Source organism: Pseudopodoces humilis, chromosome 6 (assembly GCF_049639895.1).
Source record: "Pseudopodoces humilis isolate 2021_Gansu_Grassland_sample_001 chromosome 6, ASM4963989v1, whole genome shotgun sequence".
Lineage (NCBI taxonomy): Eukaryota > Metazoa > Chordata > Aves > Passeriformes > Paridae > Pseudopodoces > Pseudopodoces humilis.
The window spans coordinates 64,920,641-64,940,938 of NC_142205.1; the positions used below are offsets into that span (position 1 = coordinate 64,920,641).

The window sequence follows — 20,298 nt, forward strand, 5'->3', positions numbered from 1 at the left end:
GAGGGTAAAGTTCCTCCTTTCTGACTGATGATTGTTCTCATGTGAGGTAAACACTGTCTAGAGCCTAAAATTGCATACCTGGAGCACATAGAGAGGTATCTTTGAGTCCTAAAGAAGCCCTGAGGTGTGATCTCTCTGGTGATCAGGGAGTATTGGCACTTTCACGCATCTTTAAGCTTTCTGCCGGGAAAGGAAAACATAAGATCACAGTTTGGACTCCACAGTATGCCCAGGATTCTAGGATGAAAAACAGCAGCTGTTTTTTCCTATTATAACTTCCCAGTTGGCAAATTTTCGGCTTAGAGGGACTACAACCTGGTCTTATGCCAACAGAAGTAGAAACAGTTGATTACAGAATAAATTCCCTGTCCTACAGATAAAAAGTTTATATTTTATCAGAAGGGATATTCACAGACAAGGGATGACAGAGACAGCTTGAGCACACTGACAACTGTTTTGGAGGAGTCCACCTGGCAAATTGTAGATGGTGCACAAAGTCCCCAGCACCAACATCACCCCGAGGCTGCTCTCAGCTGCCTGAGCAGTAACTCTCCTTAGCTCTGGGCTCTCATCACCCTAAATCTAGTCCCTATATAAATCATGAAAGCCCCCTAAACACACACTCAAGACTGCTCTTTGGTGACAGATTTTGATTTTTGAGGACATTTTCAGTCATAAAAAAACACTTTTCTAGCTACTATAAGCTCTAAAACTCAATACAAACATGAGCCAACTCCCATGGAATAGCCTGGGATTCCTTCAATTGCCTTCTTTATGGTTCAAATCTGAACCACAAATCTGAACCCTGAAACACATTTCTAAAAATCACTGTTTTTTCTATATGAAGTATTCATAAGAAAATCTTGGACTGAATTTCTCAGTGACTCAATAAATAACTCATGTCATGTTCAGTGCTTTTGGGTGGTAATTAAAGATTAAAGACATTCAACAAAAATGCTGTTGCTTAATTAAAACAAATAAAAAATCTTTCCACATTAAAATATTTGCCTGTTGCCTCTCAGACTTTATTCTAGGTATATGATAGGATTTTTCCAGCTAATCTTACTTGAAGCAAGCAGGCAGCTCTTTTTCCCTGGATGAAAGCTTTAGAAAAAAAATACATTGTCTTAATCTTCACACTGTTAAGAATTTAATTGTGTATTTATTCTTCAAACATGTGGTCCCATATGCATTATTTGATTTCATTAGTGATAAAGGACAAATGGATACAGACTTTGTTGGAATTGTGGAGTTATAATCTGTTTACTATCCAATAGAGCATTATAGACAGCGTCAGCCTCTACAGGTGGCTTTCAGGTCCCTCTGTGGTGGTTTCTTGGTCTGTAAAACACAGCTGTGCTCTTAATACCTTTAAAAGAGAAAAAAACAAAAAAATTACCTCCCTCCTCCATGGCATGTGTCCCCCTCCCCCAGTTTGTTTGATGAGTTACACTGACTGTGTAGCTGTCCTTGCAGAATTCAGTTCTGTCACATGCTGGGCACCCACATGCACAGTGAAAAAAAGAGAGGGTGCCAAGAAGGAAAGAGAAATGTGGGATCCAAACCTACTGTCTCAGTGACAAGCATGAAGCAGGATCCTGTCGTGACCCAGGTTCAAAGGAACTAAGTGATGTCTTCAAGACCCTCAAACAACGTGTTCCTGGGGACTGGACAAGAGAATGGTTTGGAAGCTTAGTCTGGATAACCCAACAGGAAATATGTCACATTAACCTTACTTTAGAGGCTTAAAAGTCTATCCCTTTGTTTTCGAATTTCTGGGTTTGGAGCTGTGGACACAAAAATAAATGGCAAATTGTGTGTTAAAAACACCTTCCCAAGTAAATATTTGTATATTTGTATATCTTATTTTCTGGACGAACAGTGCGTAGGTCTATACTGAAGTAAGAAGCAGCAAGGGAAAAATGACAATTTTATAAAACAAAATTTTGTAAAATCACCTCAGTGAACCAAAATATTTTCACAGAACAGATTGTTCCTAATGTGGATTTTTTCACCACTATGATTTACATCATAAAATATTCCTCTAGCCTAGTTCCATTTGTCCTAGCTCCAGCACTGGCATAAATATAAATTTTCCAGAAAATCCTTAATTCCACTCTCCTGAATCCAATTCAGATGCTTTCTCACTGTTTATTCTGTCCTTGATTTCATTTTCTCTATTACTCTGATTTCACATTCAAGGAAGTTTAAGTTAATTACAAGTTAGTATTTTTATTCTGAATAACCACGATTGCAAATTCAATAATATAATGAATTTTCAGGTGTTATGTGTATTTTAATTTCACCTAATGAAAGGTGAAAGGATTATTAATACTAAATATTTTGGCTTCCCCTAGAATACTATTTAATTTTCCACTTTAAATGGTGATATGTACATTTTCACTAGCTAATCTTTGTTTCTTAGCATCTAATTTCCTCATAGGCTTCACAATTCTGATGCCTTTAAAAGCCTTTGATCTGCCTTGCACCTTAAAATATTTAAACTCTTTTTGATTTGATGTAATCATTCTTGCTGTGTTCTTTTGATGTCTTCATTGTATTCATTGCTTTGCTATATCTATTTTTGCTTTCAAAGAGTCTTCTTTATTCAGGGACAGATATTAATTTACCAATGCTATTTTCCTGTCATGATCATCAACAAAAATATGCATTCCCTATTTTTAATTTGAGTGGCTTTTAGATTATACCAATTCCTAATACTTACCTTCATCCTATGACATCCACGATTGCTGAACACAATGAAAATGCATCCTCTTATATTCACCACTTCTCAAGATTGCTCTGACATCAATAAAGGTTAGATAAAGGATTGTCTCATAGAGCACTAGAGCAAGAACTTATCGAAATATTAATAAAATATTTTGCTGCTTTTTTGCACTGTGTTGTTGTGTGGTTGATATGCAGATACTTGAGGCATTTATGTTTTGCTGATTTTTTTCTGCCTCTTAAAATTAACTCAGAACTATGCAGTGAACTTCAAATTTTTAAGAATGTGAGTGAAAATAGTGCAGAGAACTGATGGCAGCAAGCTGGCCATCTCACCTCTCTGTGTTCTGCAAACTGCATGCTTAGACCAGAAAATTTCAGTGGCGTGATACTTCCCTACCAGATTTTTAATTGTAGGTGGTGGTACATAGCCATTCAGGAACAGTATGATTCCCTGGCTGCCTGGTCTTCTGTAGCTTGCAACCATGTGAAATTTATTAGAGGACATTTCTAGGATGCATGTTTGAAGTCTCCTGTGTGAATGATAAAAACTTCTTACCGGGTGTTCGGCACGCTCGATTAGAGGAAGCATCCCCTGAGTGCCCAGCACGCTGCAATAAAGAATATCTGCTTTCTGCTACTCAAAACTGTGTTAGAAAGTTTCTATCTGACCAATTTCGGTATCAACCCCCATCTGTGACGCTAGGATTTATCTAGAGGAAAGAAATCCCCAGCTCACTCACTCATACGGCATTACAGTCTATTGTTATGAGCAGATCAAAATGGATTTAGGACAACACAGAATCTGCTCTCATTCACTGGTCGTAATACACCAGAACTACTTCCATTCTCACTGAAAACCCTGTAACAGAAGCAGCCATATCTGTTCTAGAGATTTGGTTATTAAGTGTCTCAATACAGTTGATCAGAGCTCCTAGAATCAAGTGACTGGATAAGAGGTTGAGCTTTCATATGAAATAAACTGAAGGTTTTTATCCCCCATGACTGTCAACAACAGCGAGCAAATAAACTACCTTAACCTCATAGATAGAGACTCAACTAAGACATAACATTAATTAATCATTTTATAGGTGCCCATTTTCAAGAACATTGCACTTTTGGGAGACACTGAAGAAGTGATTTATGGCAATAAAATCTGCCAGGACACCAAAACCCCTGTACTTTCACCTCATTTTTGAAGTGATGCTGCAAGTCAGGCCTGATGCATATTCCCTATGTTTTACACTGTAGAAGTTCAGTTTCCATTACCTGTCATTCATAATTCCCCAATGGATCACAGCACAACACAGACACTTTGCTTTCCCCAGGCAAAGACATAATTTGCATGAGGGGTCACACAGATTTTATCCCCCAAAAAGACAGAAGACATTTCTTTTGTGACTTTTTTGTGATGATACATAAATTTAAAAAATGAAAATTGAGTGCTATCTTGAGGAAACTATTTGTGCACCTTTCAGTCATGTAACCCCTCCCTTATATCTTGTTCAATATTAGTTTTATCATAAAAGAAATAATATAAAGGACATTAGAATCCTATCCCTTGATAAAAGTAAATGAGATTGGTACAAATGCTTTGACAATATCTTTATGTGCTTCCTTTCCATATGAAAAATAATCTTCACATTCTGTATATCAGCCAACCAGCCCTCTTGTATAATTTCAAGGTCATTATTCCCATTTTAAAAGTACCATCTGCGAAATAAAGAGTATGGTGCAAGTTGTGCTGTACTTTTGAAGCAGTAGGTAAAATGGAGACTTTCAAGGTTTAATTATTTGTGTGACTGTATATCTGAATTATCTTCTTAAATAATATTGAGAAAGATTAACTACTGCATTAGTGCTGATTTTTAGAAAAATGTCATTTTGGAAAGCTGAATAGAAGGGAGTAACGTTGAGATGAAATTACCAACAAAGAGATTGTCCTTTCACTGAAGTAAGCCCCACAGACATTGTAATGTAATTTCTTGTTAATGAAAGCATTAATAGAACTTTATCACAGAAGAACCCTCTGAATTTTGAACTATCATAGATCGTTGTTCAAATAGGGTATGACAAAACCATTTTATATTGATTATATATTTCATTTGCACAGCTGGATGCACTAATAAAAGATTCTGAGTATACTTCCCAGTAACTCAGACAGTAATTAAAAGAATTAAAATTCTTCCCACAGCATAAAAACTCGACAAGTGTAATGTCGTTTACAGATCCATCATGAAGACCTCGGTGATGCAGTGGGGGTTTTACATGCACATCATGAAATCAAAGGGTTGAGGCAGTGAAAATATTCTTTGCCTCCCTTCTTGCTCATGTACCAAGAGCTGAGCATGAAAGATGACCTAAAGGGGTCTCTACTAGTCCTCCTCCATTGCTGTTAAGCAAAGAGCAGCCCAGGCTCACACTGCAGGACAGCCCCTAGCTCCATGCACTCATCTCAGCACCACCAAGAGGATTCCCTTCTGCAGTCCTGAAGTTTATACAGGTTCCTAGTGAGGTGCCCAAGGGCCACCACCAGTTTGTATATAAACATTAGACATTTATTCTGAGTGCATATAACCATATTTGGCATGCAGATGGAAAATAGTGTCTGGTGGGTCAAGCTCATTAGCAGCCCCAGGCAGCAGCTCTGCTGCTCTGTCCCCATCCCTCAGATACAGGCAGAGGGCAGCTGGAGATCACATTGTATGACTCAGCAGGTCCCATCTGGCCCTTGGGCTGTACACTACATGCCCCCACTCCACTGTTTGATGTGCTGAACAATCTCTGATTTCCTACTGGGGATGTAAACTGATAATGAGATTGCTTCGGTGCTCTAAATCTCAGCAGCATTTTCACAAATTTTCTGGCTATTTTGTGGCTTTGGCAGTTGCCTGAAAGGGAAAGGGATATAAACACTAGAGGTGAAAACAGAATTGCTGTGTAAGTTACAAGATAAACAAAAGCTGCTGATTCAAGAGACAGTGTAAACCAGTTAGAGTCAAATAGCAATTTTATTCTCTTCTGATACATGTAATGTCAAGTTTTTATTTAAAATACTGTTCAGGTGGACAGACTTAAAGAAAGCAGCCTCATATTTTCACCTGCGACTTGAGAACAGCAGATAAACATCACAAAAGCCTTGCAAACATTCAAACCACACACTGCAAAATGTGACCTTTTTGTGTACACAGCATGCCAAGAGATCTGCTTTACACCAGCCACAAAACAAATGATCTATTAAATGCACCATCAAGTGATCCACCATCACTTGTGTTTTCAGATGTTATGACCATCCATACTTGCTTCTCTAATTCTCACCTAACACTCTGGCTATAGCATAATTTCTAGTTGCCAGGCATCATGTAATTCTATTTTAAACTTTGCCAAAGTGTAGTTTTGGGAAACTACAAACAGCAGGGGCCAGATTTTAATAAGTGTCTCTGTTGCCATCACTTCAGCAACATGATTCCCATTGCTGTGATCACAGGGGGGTCTCTAACATGCCTTCAGGGACACACAGTTAAAGCCAAGAAAAATGTCACAATTATTAACCAATAAAGGAAGAAAAGTAAGGAAGCTGTTTTAGCATTGCTAGAAAAGTACTCCCTTAATTAGAGCATTAGAACATTGCTATATTTCCCTCTTCAGTACCAAGTGGTAGTGACATCTATATTTATAGTGGGGTTAAATGACAAGACACTGACCTTTATTAAAAATTGTGGGCGAGGGTTCTCTTGCAATATCCAAGGACTCCCAAGACTTTTTGCAGCTGTTGTTCATGCCTTCCCTTGTCTCCTTGCCCACATCACATGTCACCTATGGCATGTGGGAGCATATCACAGCCCCCTGCCTTAAGCTCTGTGTGCACCCCTACCCAGCGACATCCAACAAGGCACTGGCACTTTATCCTTTCCACTCCTCTGCCCCAAGCTGTTTACCATCTTTGCCAGATATATCCAGCTGAGCTTGACCACCTAATTACAAACACATGTAGCACTTGTCAGACTTTGACTGGCAGTAAGGAGGGTAATCTATTTTCTAGAAGCCCCTAATAAACACAATAATAAGCCACAAACAAAAACCCAGAAAAATTAAATCAAACTGCTTGTGAGCTCAGTGGCTGCAGCTACATCCCTAATTTAGTTTGTTGCAGGGTTTCTTTTGAGAGAGAGGCTGTCTCATGTCCATACTTGGCATCCACTGGTATTCCTTATCCAGAGAACTATCATTCCAAGCTCTTTTCCTCCTGGTGGAAAGAGCACCCAGGTCTGTCTCCAAGGATGCCCAGTAAATCTCAGAAAAGAAACCAGTGTGAAATTCATGCTGAGAAAGTGCAGGGTGGATGCAGGTTTAAGAGACACAACAGCTAAAATAAAATCTAACCCCACACCTCTTAGTAAAGCAGATGGATGCACTGAGCAAATTCCACTTCCCCCCATTCCTTACAGAAGGAATTAAATTACTCAAGAAAACTGTATTGAAGTGGGACAACAAAGTAGAAATAGGAAGTTAAACACAGTAATAGATTCTTCATCTTTTTTTTTTTTTTTTTTAATAGTTCTATAAAGAACAAAACTAATAGTCATGTCATGAGGTGGGGAACAGGAGGATGTACCTCAGGGAGAAGGAATACCATCACCTGAGTGAATCAACTAAATGTGCCTCAGGTTGAGTGGCTGCCTTAATCCAATGCAAAAGCACACAGCCCTTTGGGGAGGAAATACTGAAAAATGGAGCTCTTTGAGCACCCGTACAATTTAATTTTCACTGATTTCTGAGTGGTGTCTCAACCCAATATTTATTACTTTACTCTAGGAATTGAATTTGGTCCTGTTACTAGTAACCAAATCAATCCATTTTTCTTAACACAAAGCATAATAACGGTTTAAAGTCTTTTACTGTTTCCTTGGTGAAGCAACTGAGGAGAGAACTCACTGACTTCCAAACTCCTCTTGGAATATCAACCTGCAAATTTGGGTTATAAAACCACAGGGCTTTATTGACTATCCAACCAGGTAGCAAGGCTATCCTGTATTCTGTCCAGTGTCCCTCTTAATTTATTTCCCCTTTTCTGCTGCACACTGCCAGTGTACTCTTTCCCTCTGAGCTGCCATGGGCTTGGAGAACTCCAGGAGGAGCCACTCCTTTCTTTTCATCTTCCCATTGCACCAAGGGGTGCCACCATGTGCAGAATGGCATTTACACTGAAGGGTGTGCAAGGTTCAGAAAGCTAAAGAGACCTCAAGGGGGAAAAACCTGTGGAAACCTGTAGTCTGGAAAATTTCCTGGGAGACATGATCTGTGGATTAAAGCAAATTGTTCTTGCACTCAGTAATTTGGGCTTTATTTTCAGCTTGCAAATAAAAGACTTTTTATGAAATTTTATGTGTCTTTACCAAGCATGATTTCAAGGGCCTCTCACATATGAAAAGAATCTAGAAAATTAAAGGAAAATTTAAATTACAGCTGTCATCTTTATGTAAACACATACGGAAATCTATATAAAGACACAAGCGTTTTCCATACCTTAGACTCATTCTTCTGTGTCAGAAGGTCAAAAGATTATCTAGGACTTCTCTCTCAGCAGTAGGTGTTAATTATTCTGAATTTCATAATTATGAAAACATTTTTGACTACCTTGAAATTTTAGTGAAAGTATAGGCAAGTTTTAATTAAATTTGTAATAAAAATGTCACCATGATGAGAATATATATTAAAAATATATGTCTACAGCAGTACAAAAATTTCTGACCTATAGGAATTTAGATAAACATAAATAGTGGGAGTAGAGTAACCTCTTAAATCATTAGTCAGCTATCTGCCACTAGTTTTGGTCAACTCTGCTTTGCAACTTTCAGACAATAAAGTCCTTTGCAAGACTGTCCTAGATTGAACAGAACTTGCAAAACAAGGATTCAAAAGAAAAAAACAAAACCCTAACAATTCATAAAAATATCAGGAAAATTATCTTAGGAGCAAGTAGAAAGGAAATGGAGTCCATGAGAATTCCCATGCAAGGAAAGACTCAGAGAATTACACTGATTTACGAGTTACAGTAAGGTACTGTAGAATCACACAGGAGTGAACTTTATGCAGGTGCTGAAGGAGAGTCAATATTGTAAAATACAGTGCAAGAGAAAAGGAATTTCTGAACCATCTGGAAAGGACAAGTTTTGCTCCCAGCCCCTGTGAGCACTGGTTACCTGTCTGATGTGCATCCATGCTCCCTCACTGCCTAAATAAGTATGGCATATTGGGCAAGATGCTTCCATCAGTTAGTCAGGGCCAGGAGATTCAGGAGAGAGGGAGTATTTTTCATCCATTTTGCTCTATGTGTGAAAGGGAAGGATGGTGATCCGGCATTTATTTCAATTCCTTACATCAGAGTTCATATACAAAAATATAATTCATCAATGTCATCCTACAAAAAGCAAGACATTTTAGCCGAAAATGCTGTTCCATCTGATTACAGTACCAGTTTAATTAATGTAATATGTAGACAGGACAGTATCAGGATAAGTAAACAAGCTGCTACAATTAACAAGACTGTGTTTTCAAAGTGAAATATGCTTGTAGCGTGCTAACGATTTTTTGTTATTCTAAGAATAATGATGACACGTTCAAAAATAGTTTTCTGTGTGCAGTTTTGCTTTGTCTTCTTGATATAATTATCCTTACAAGTTCATCTAAGTTATTATTTAAGTAATTACATGGAGCACACCTTTCTGGAAGAGAGTAGCTTAACAATCTAGGGCTGTGTAGATCAAATTAGACTTCAGCTGCATACATCATCCAGGAAATTTCAGCATTTGCTCAACACATTTATTCAGGTGGAATTTAATTAAACCGAACAAATTAAAGCTGACTCCTGACTCTTTTCAGAGCACTGGAGCAGAGACATAGAGAGTGACACTGGAAAAAATTTGCAACCATCTAGGACATTGTCATCTCTCAGTAGCCCTCAATTAGCCATTAATAATTTTGTGAAATTTAAATTTGATTTGCACTGCTCCAAAAACCAATTTGAGAAGAGAGACCTGTTAAGCTATGCATTTCAACAAGTCTCTCAAAATGTGCAAACACTTCAGTACACATATTTTGAGCCCTACAAGCAAATTGTAAGCACTCTGGCTACTGTGTGCCATGTATATCCTGTGCATACTGTTCATGTATACCTAATCCAAACTCCCTTGATGCAATTTCAGGCCATTGCATCTTTGTATCCCTGTGAACATCAAAAATAATTCATTCCTTTAAATCTTAATTAATTAAATCCTAAAGCAATCTATATATTTTGAAAACTGTCACTGTGCCTCTCTTTTATTTCCCTTTAGAAAAAAAAAAACCATCCCTACTGCCAGGAGTCTTTTCTCTCAGGGAGTGCACCTCCTTGTCTTCCCTCTGGAGCTGCTCAGCTCTGCCCCAAGTCTGATTTTAGAAGCTGTGAAATTTCCAGAGTAGCTCACAAATGCAAAAGAATTGTCTAACAAAACTGAATGGCCAGAAACCTTGCCCCATAAAAATGAAGGTTCAAAGAGCTTAGGCTCTGGCCCACGACAGGGTATCACCAAAATGCAGGAACTGCATTAATGCTGCAGTAACTGAAGAGTAGAAATACCTTAAATATCCCACATCTTTCCTAGAGAAATAGATTATACAAAATAGCCTTGATGTATTCCCATAGGTTTAAACATTTAAACATATTCAAAACAAAATCTGTTTCAAAAATACACATTTTGAAAGCAGAGGGAAAACATAAATCACTGTGACTGCTAAAACAAGTGAAAAATAATGGAACTAAAAATAAGTATCAAATAGCACAGAAAATTTCAACAGAGTAAAATGGTGCTCAGTAAATGTTCACAACATTTAAATAGCTGGGGATGATTTTCCCTTTAGTGAAAAAAACCCAAAACCCAGCCCTCTATGGAGAGGATTGCAGGAAGAAGAGCTGGTAAGTAAATTTGTGATGAAAATCACAGCAGAAGGAAAGAATCAGAGTTGGCATCATCAAAAACATGAAAAAAAGAAATGTTCTGATCTGCTTTTGAAGATCAGGAGCTCTTAACTAAGGCAGATAATAGATAACTCCCAACATTTAATTTTTCCTACATCCCAACAGAGCCATCTTCTGTGAGGTTTTATCATCTCATGTGCAAAACCACAGAAGATGTTCATACAAACACGCGGCACAAGCACAGGAATCCCATGTTTTACGTGGTGGAGGTGTGTGGAGCTGCTCTGTCTGCTGGGAAAGCTGGGGCTCAGCCTGGAGGAGAGAAAGCTCTCCTATAAGGAAACCTTATTGCAGCCTTTCAGTCCTCAAAGGGGGCTTATAAGAAAGTTAAGGGGAGACATTTTAGCAGGGCCTGTTCCAACAGGATGAGGAGAAATGGTTTTAAGCTGAAAGCGCATGGATTGAGACTAGATATCAGAAGAAGCTTTTCATTATGAGGGTGGTAAAACAGAGGCAACTCCCCATTCACAGAGAGTTGGTGGAAGTTCCATCCCTGGAAACATTTGAGGCCAGGTTGGATGGGGTTCTGAGCAGCCTGGACTAGTTGAAAATAACCCTGCTCATTGCAGAAGGGCTGGACTAGATGGCCTTAGAAGGTGCCTTCCAATACCTAAACCATTCTATGATTCTATTTCTAGTCCTATACTTCATGAAGCCAAAAAATACTCATTACCCGAAAAAGAGCCTGGGGCTACCCAAGCAAACTCTCTCATTTCAGTTGTAATTTAATTGTGCAGAAACCAAATAAAGACAGAGTGGAAGAGGTGGGCAATGTGCAAAATTTGCCATATACCTTGTTGACTGGAAGGTAATAGAGCTATCACTTTCTTTTGCATGAATATTATTTGTTACCAGCTTAGTTCTATTAGATTTATAAAATCATAAAGCATTCATAAGCAAAAAAAAAAGCTCATGAGCAAGTCTCATTTTCTTTAATGCATTTTCTATGTGTAAGGTCTCCTGGAACAGTTTAGAAAACTCATTTTCAGGCTATTCTTGGTGAAATATTTGGTTTATGTTCTCAGATTTGATAGTGGGTGCTTGCTGGACTGTTTCAATTATTATTTTGGCTGACAATCTTTTTGAAAATAACAACAAATCCTCCTCCCATCACACCCCCTCACTGGCATGTCCAGGAGCAATTCTTAGATGCATAAATGCTCCATTTCAAACAATTAAAACATCTGAGACTCATGAACATTTGTACACTTAACCAGAAGGTGCTAGGAGATTCATGACTTATGATTAGTACCTCACTATGGAACACAACCGTGCCAAATTTGACCCATGTCCTCAGAAACATACTTGTACTTATGAATTTGATTTAAAACCTTGGTTTATTTTTGAACCAGCTATGAACACTAGCTTGGAAACTATTTTTACTGCTGCATCAAAGTACAAAAAACAGGGGAGATGCAGATGCTACGGGCAAGAAGTTTGGCTGGGACAACTCAACAGATTTCACACAAAGCTGGACTCAATTTGACAACTGCAGAGATTTGGCCAAAGTTATTGATCAGACATTTAATAGATCTGAAACTTAAGAATGAGGCAGGGTCTCCACCACTCCTTACTTTTAATATTAATACCATAAAGGCATTCAAAAACAAGGCTACAATTTTCTCAGATTATCACTAAGCAGAAAAAGGGGTAGAATGATGGCTATGCATGGACATCAGAAGGAGAATAGGCTGGATCACTTGATTTGGTAACTGGGTCAGAGTGAAGAGCACAATACTTTGTAAATGAAACATACACATCAAATTATTTACTAAGAGAAGAGTGCATTAAGGCCATCAATAAATGTAGAAGAGATTTAAGAGTTAACACAGTTGCAAATGGTCATCTCTAAAGAGATTGCAGAGATTACGGGAATAAAAACTGTGCAAAAGTTACTCATCTAAACTACTGGGCTCCTTCCTAGATTCTAGAAATGTCCTTTTTCAACTTTGTATTCTTCCCCACAAAAACCTATAATTTATCATACAGGGGAAAATGCACTTAATTAACATTAAATAATGTGAAAATAAGAATTATAAATTTACATGGTGTAATGCAACTCTTTTGCCTAAACGTTTAAAATTTAAAGTCATAATTTTTCAAACATTTCACAGAGTTTGTTACCAGGTACCTTACAGCACAGTTAACTGATTTAGATGGAATAAATTATGCTTATAAGTATGTGCACAATTATCCCTAAAATAAATTATGCTTATAAGTATGTGCACAATTATCCCTAAAATGGACAATGTGACAGGTTTGGAATTCAGTGTTAAGCATCACCTAATCAAACACTGAAAAAATATTGTAATTAATAATTCCAAGTGAATGAAGGAGTAGATTATATTATTCAAGATAAATTATATTCAACATACAAAAATAAAATATTGAGTTATTCAGCACAGTGTAAGTGACTAATTGTAAAAATACCAATCAAGGCAAGCATTTGGGATTCAGAAGAATTTAAATTAAAGGACTTTAACATAATTTTCATAAATGTTTTGTTATTTGGGCTGCTGAAGATATCTACCACTTTCCCCGCTACATTCTATGTCTACAATTCAGCATCCAGAAAGATTTTATTGAGATTTTTTTTTTTTTCCAATATCAACTCCAGTTATTATTTTTAGGACAAGAGTGAAGACACAGGTGTCTAACTATCTAGACTTTCCATAGGTCAGATAAGGAATTTCTCCTTGTATCATACACATTAAGATCCTTGAGAGATAAACAGATTTGTTAAAGTCTCCTTAGAGGGTGACAGAGTTTAGTATTTAGTCTGTTATTCCCCAAAGTTTGAATATTAGAAATTACATCATTAATGCAGTGACTGGTAATCCTTACATTTCTATGGCCATTGACAAATTCAGATTTATCTACATACTTTTCAAAATCTACTACCATCTACATGGGGTTTTTTGGACAACAATAATTTTTTCAGTAGATTATCTTGGAAAAATTGAAAGTGATACAGCCAACCTATTATATTCCCCGTGTTTTGGGGTATGGCATTTAGAGGTGCAGCAAGGAGATGACTTCTTCATTCTTTGTTTGTTAAAAAGTTTATTTATTTCTTCCTGTTGAAAAACTATGTGTGGCTATTTCCCTTCCTCTTCCCAGTGTAACAATCTAGTCTTGTCACTTGTGTTTTCTTCCCTGCAACAGTAGAAAAAGTTAAAAAAAGAGTAACTGTAATTCCAGAAAAACTGGCTGACAAGACCCTCTAGTAGGCCAGATGCTTCTAAAATTTCTGAGAATTAAATTTCAAGTTGATGGTTTTCTCCTAATGCTTGTAAAAGATACAGCTTTGAGAGCCTGCAAAGCTCAAATCTTTTCTCATTACTTCTGTAGAACAAATGTAGCTGCAGTACAAGACCTTCCAACTTTACAGACAAACACCTTATCCTTTTTCAAAGGATCAGTTCTACAGGAGTGAAGCAGTAGTAAATTGTGGCATTATCTCCTAGGATGACCCTGCCAAGCTGCAGTGTTAAGTGGCATTCTCTTGGCTAGCTGGAGAATCATCACATTGGTCTGGAGAGACAGAATGCACGCCTCAACATCTTCAGGAGCTGCTTAAGGGACACTAGAGATCATTTCACCTTGAAATACATCTGCCTTAGATCTTATTTCTCCCACTCTTTGCAGGCTCTATGGGGAAAAAAAGACACCTACTGAAAAGGAAAATTGATTATGTTGAATTTTCACCACTGAGCCTCTATTCCCAGCTGCTGAGAACTCCAGAAGTTGATGCATGCAAGAGGGAGGAATACATTGGCAGCTCCTTATGCAGTGGCAGGAAATCTTCTCCCTTTCATGTCTGTATCTTGGAGATAAGAGAGAGATTGACATGGTCCCCCAGAAAATATTAACTAATAAACTATCAATATAGGTCTGCTTTAGTGATGCTTTCTTGCTGCTGCTGTCAGGAGCTATGGGGAATGCAAATTGCTTTTCTCTAAATGTTTTGTTGATGGGTAAGATACCCATAAACATAGACACTTTCATTTTTCAATATGATCAATACAGCTTTTAAGTTGCTTTAGCACTGATAGAAAGTTGTTTTATTTTTAGTTTCTAGTGAGGAGAAAAATCTCTATCTGTAGATTTTGAGTCTTTTGTATAACATGGCTACCATTTTTATTAACAGCAAACCTATGACAAGAAATATGGCAGAACATTTTCTTCAGCAAGTATTGCATGATCTCAGGATAATACCAGGCTAAAAGATGGAACAGCATTTACATTAAAAAGAAGGTGCTGTGCATTGATTTCACTGACATCTCACTTACTAATTAATTAATTACAATTAATTTGCTCTCTGTTTTACTCAGTGTTTCAATTGTGAAATGGGCCCTTAACAACTTTCAGGCTTACTCTAGGACTCTGTGTAAAGGGGGCCAGAAACTGATTTGTTTTCAGCAAATAAATAAGATAGGCTGGTATTTTAGTACATTTAAATGCATAACAATTCTCAGTGCTCTTTACAAAGAATCAAGCTGTGGAAGAAAGTCTTCTAATGTCCTGTCTTTTCAAAAGTATACTCAGCATAATCCATAATATATTTAATTGAATAAATCCCCAATCAGGAATATATATAAAAAACACATAATTCCATTAGAAATATTTCATTGTGTGTTTCGCTATTTTTCAGGTAAACCTCTGAATGTATTCACCCTCAGTAATCATAACTCCTCTGTTTATTCAGCCCTTTATATTTTCAAATTTAGCAACATTTTCACTGACCATACAAGCTGTGATGAGATACCAGGTTTGTTTGCTTTAATTTCATGGCTCACCAAGCAAAATTTCACTGGCCTTGCTGACTAACATTTGGGAGGAACAAAAAAAAAAAAGAGAGGGAAACAAAAGAGCATTTACTTGTAATTTGAAACTTGTAACCTGCAATCTTTGGTTGTCCTGATCTGAGTCCAAGTCTACACTGTGGGGGAGATCTGAATTCCTGCTCCATAATCAAACACTCCTCATTTATGTCTAAAGGAATGGGCAGTATAAAACAGGAAAAAGAGTCTAAAACTTGTCTAAGCATCTGGGCCTGCATTTATTGCTTGGAGTTACGTAGCTCAAAGCTCACAGACAGGTATGTGGCAAACAAAACCATTTTGTGCCCTCTGATCCAAAAGAATTTTGAATATAATAAGTGAAACTTAATTAAATGTATCTCCTTGCCCCTTGAAGGGTTTCTAGCCCTCTGGCTTAGATCCTTGGAAATCACAAGCCATCTGTTTGTTTTCAGGCAGTAGGGTAACGCCACTGAAGCAAAATATTCAAACAAGGGAAAAGTGCACAATCTAAATAGGAAAAGGTCTGGGGTTTTTTTTATTCCCTTGCCCAGTGTGCCTACAAAGAAAGTCCTATTAAGTGCATTGCAAAGCCCAGCTCTTTCTCTGCTATTCACCTCTTTCAGATATGCCAGTGCAGACATTTCAAGGGATACAGCTGAGGAAGAGCAAGCCGTGGTGAAGACACGAGACAGGCCCAACCTGTGGTTACAGACAGCTTTACAAATATGCAGAAACACCACCAAGTTCTTTTCTGCAGCAGACAGCATCCATGTCCCTGTAGAAATGACTAAATTAGGATAGTTCAATCCCCAAAGAGGAATATATCTCACAGACTTTAAAGAGTCTGAAACTGATGCTGTCATGCATTATACTGCCCAGAAAGCAGATTGTAAAGCACAAGTTTCAGAAAGTATTATATGTGCAGTGTGGTGTAAAAGCTGACAGTGACCCAGCTACACACAAGCAACATTAAAATCAACAGCAGCTTCAACACCATTTGGGGTTACAGCCTTCAGCCAAACAGCTGAGGTCCCTTATATTGTCACAAACCTATGGCTGAATTATACTACCAATTTATCTCAAATAATTTGTAACATTATATATCTACAACAAATGCTGAATTTACCTTGTATTCACCATATTCATGCTTCCAGATTCACAGCCTTCTATACTTTCAGGTTCTTTGGAATAAATGCATAGCAGTTTTAATTCTGCAGTTTATCAATGAATATATTAATTTTGATCTCTTCTGTCTCTGGAAATCTGTCAGTGTGACATGGCAATGTAAAGAAAACAATGTAAATACATTAATAACAAATTTTTGGTGAATATGACCTCAAAATGTTAAACATTTTTTGGTCAACAAGCGAGTGCCAGTTGAGAATTTTACAAGTAAAAATTCCAGTTCATTACATAATATATAGAAGTAACCAGCAACTTTTACTGAATGTAAAGGAGTGAGTTTCAAATATCTGTTATTCATGTATTTGTTTGGATTTTCACATTACCACATATAATGCAACATTATACCATAACAATCTAGAACCCAGACATTTAAAGTCTACATGGGCAGAAGATGGAGAACATAGGAAAGACAAATTAACATTTTCCTTGCTTGTCCTGCCACCCTTGGAGACACAAGTGGGATCTAACACCCAGTGACTCCCAGGCTGCTTTTTAAGCCCAGAATATGGAACGATGGATCCAAATTTTCCTGTGGTAAGCCAGCAGGAGCCCACATCCCATCTATATCACCAGCCTGCTGTCAAAATTACATTTCCTACTGGTCTGCAGAGGTGTGGATATTATTGCCATGTCTCTCAGCAATCGTGCAAACAATCATTTGCACCCCACAGATGTGAGAGGGGTTCAACTTCGCCTTGATTGTATCTTTGAAAAAAATTTTCAAAGTACCAAAAATACAAATATATAGCACAGGAAGCTTTGCATTCACACTGATTCTAGCACCCCTACACAACAGTGTGCTCAAATAGTATGGCAAGTATTTCTTTGAGCAAATTCAATCTTTGCTGAATTCTCCTTCCTCTTCCTTTCAGAAGCCCAGAAAGTTAGTAATGAATGGAGACAGCTAAACCAAATAAAAAAATCTTACTTCAGTTTTATTAGAGGACAGGAAATACAGCTGTTGCTTTTTGGAATAAAGTAGACATCCAAATCTCCTTGTGCTGTGAAGCAAAATCATGAAAATGCTTGTTCCACAAATGAATCTCCTCATGGGGACAGACATATTCAATATAGACACCTGCCTTTTGGAGCTGGCTCTACATATTTTGTCTTTTAAGCCTATCCAAAACTGATAATGCAGGGAAAGAAGTGGATGTCAGGAAGGAGTTTCATTTACATCTGTTCTTGCCCAGCACCGAGTCCAGCAGAGACAATATGTCACCAACTTAGATTTGACAAGCTCTCTGGCTTTTCCATTTCTGCCTGCAAGTGATTTGGACTATTATACAGAGTTAGAAAGCTGTAACTCAGTTTCCTCGAGCCACAGGATGAAAGGTTGCTTTGGATGGTGATTTACATTGAGATTAATCACGATCATGGCCATGGCAAATGGTTATCCTGCTGTGTTCTAGTGATTTAATTTTACTGCACAGAACAAATCGAAGACAACTGAGTTTGTATTCTTGGTACTCTATGGAAGTGTCCTTATTGCTTCTATTACACATTGTCTGCCCAAGTTAAAGGATTATGTGGTTATTTAAGGTAGCTGGGTGGGTCAGCCTTGTGTCATCACAATGAGTCAATTGTTAAAGTGCTAAATAAAAGTGGACAGTTTGGACCAGGAGCCCAAGCATCTGATGAGCCATGTTATGACTGGATCCAAAGCTGTGCTTTAACACAAGACACACGTGTGGGCAGCTGCACCATTTAGCTGTGGATCCAGGTTCAGGCTGAAACACCCCAGGCTGGTTTGAATGCTTCCTTCCCAAGTCCAGTGGGTTGGTTTTCAGTTGGGCCCATTTTTTAACAAAAGCAAATGCAAATGAGAAGCTACCCAGAAATAGCACTGCATAGCAATTTTCTATATAAATTTATAATGCAATGGAAACAGATGGTACATTCAACACTGTCAGAGAAAGCCATTTGGGTTTTGGTGACTATTTCTCTTTTATTTCTGATGGTATATTTACTCTGTCTATTTTCATTGCCAAGTTGTTTTAACACCTGTATAAAATAGAAATCAACCCTAAGTGAGAGCTGTGTAAAGTAATCTTGGTAACAGATGCAGCTTTGTCAGTCTTGATGCAATTTTCTGACCAGTGATGTAAATTGTAGAGCGCACCACTTTTTGATGGCAATCAACAATGTTCACTTGGGTTCTACTTCCAGAAGGAGGGATTAATTTATGAAGGATCATTAGAAGCCATTTCCAAAAGCATGAAAGCCGTCTTCAATTTTTATGAGGCAAGTGTTGTGTTAAAGATGAGGTAACAGATCATTTTTTTTGATGCTGTATTTCACATGGTATTTGTATTCTACATTTTCTACAATATTTACAGGAAAGGCCCGTATGGTAATCTAAATTCAGGACACACAGCTCAGAGAAGATTAATTTAGACCAGGCTTGGGGCAACACATAGCTTATGCAATTTACTGTCACCATTTCTACTGAATCTTTGCTGATTAATTCAGCTGCAGGAAAAAAAAAAAAAAGTGACCACAGTTTTTTTAAGGGAGGAGTATGATCAAGGTTGCTGGGTTGCACACTGATACTGTACAGCTCTGAAGTAACCCCCTCTTCTGTCTCCAGCCAGTAAGAAACTCTCTAGTTAAATGTTTTCATCAGAAATTGTTCATTCATGGAGAGACTCAACCACTAAAATCCACCAAATATCTCATGCCCAGAAGAAAATTTATGGCCATGATGAACAAAAGCAATGCAAAAGCCCAGCTGTCTATTGTTGGCACACAAAGAAGCTGATTTAATTTTGAAGAATGAACCTCAGTTTTCCATTTTCCAGTGTCCCCCACTCACTGTTTTCTCTCACATTCTACAAGTCTTATTCTACCTTGCATGTAGTGATTACTTCCCAGAACAAACTACTGCTTGAATCCCAGTCTCAAGAAAATAATAAAATTGCCAAGCTAGAAAGTATTTAATCTGTTTGGTCCTCTTTTTCCTACCCTCAAGCCCACTGTATTGAATCTTTTAAACAGAAAATTCTCTCAGAATAATAAAAGCATTCTCCTTCAAGCAGAGTTTCTCTTTGGGCAATACAGGTAAATAAATATGCATCTTTTTGAGAGAGCACCAAACACCAGTTTTTACAGTATTGTCTCCACTTTACTGCAAACATCTACACTGGATAGATGGATACAAGGTTTTTATCATAAAACAGTCTTCCTGTATCCATCAAAGGTAAATTAAGACTAAGGGGAAGTATTGTAACAGTTCTCACACCAGCTCAGACATATAATAATTTTGATAACTCAAAGAGAGGGTCACTGGGTTGTGAATGACATCCTGAAAGGTAAATCCTGAAAACTGGGAGGGATGGGGAAAAAAAGGGGGAAAAGAAGAGAAAGAGAACAAGAACTTGTGTTCTGTGCTCCTTAAAGACAAGAGGAAAATGAGTTCAATGTAGGACATGAAGGAAGGAAAATAATTGAATTAACTGAAACAGTGTAGTTAAAAATCAAGAAGTGTTCTTCTCTGGCATATAAAACAAATTATTTAAATTTTATAGTACTCTCATAAAATGTGGAGCAGACATTCTTGTTTTG

General features: G+C 37.6%; 1 long non-coding RNA gene across 2 annotated transcripts; it reads right to left on the reverse strand.

Moving 5' to 3' along the window:
- Positions 1–84: 84 nt before the first annotated feature.
- On the reverse strand, positions 85–6,640 carry LOC148184214 (uncharacterized). 2 transcript variants are annotated; one of them, XR_015772710.1, is made up of 4 exons: positions 6,432–6,640; positions 1,570–1,667; positions 1,235–1,369; positions 85–180 (listed from the first exon to the last, which is right to left on the reverse strand). It is a non-coding gene; the product is annotated as an uncharacterized LOC148184214 (long non-coding RNA). The 2 variants fall into 2 exon arrangements; XR_015772709.1 differs by lacking the exon at positions 85–180 and having other exon boundaries at positions 1,090–1,369.
- Positions 6,641–20,298: the final 13,658 nt, after the last annotated feature.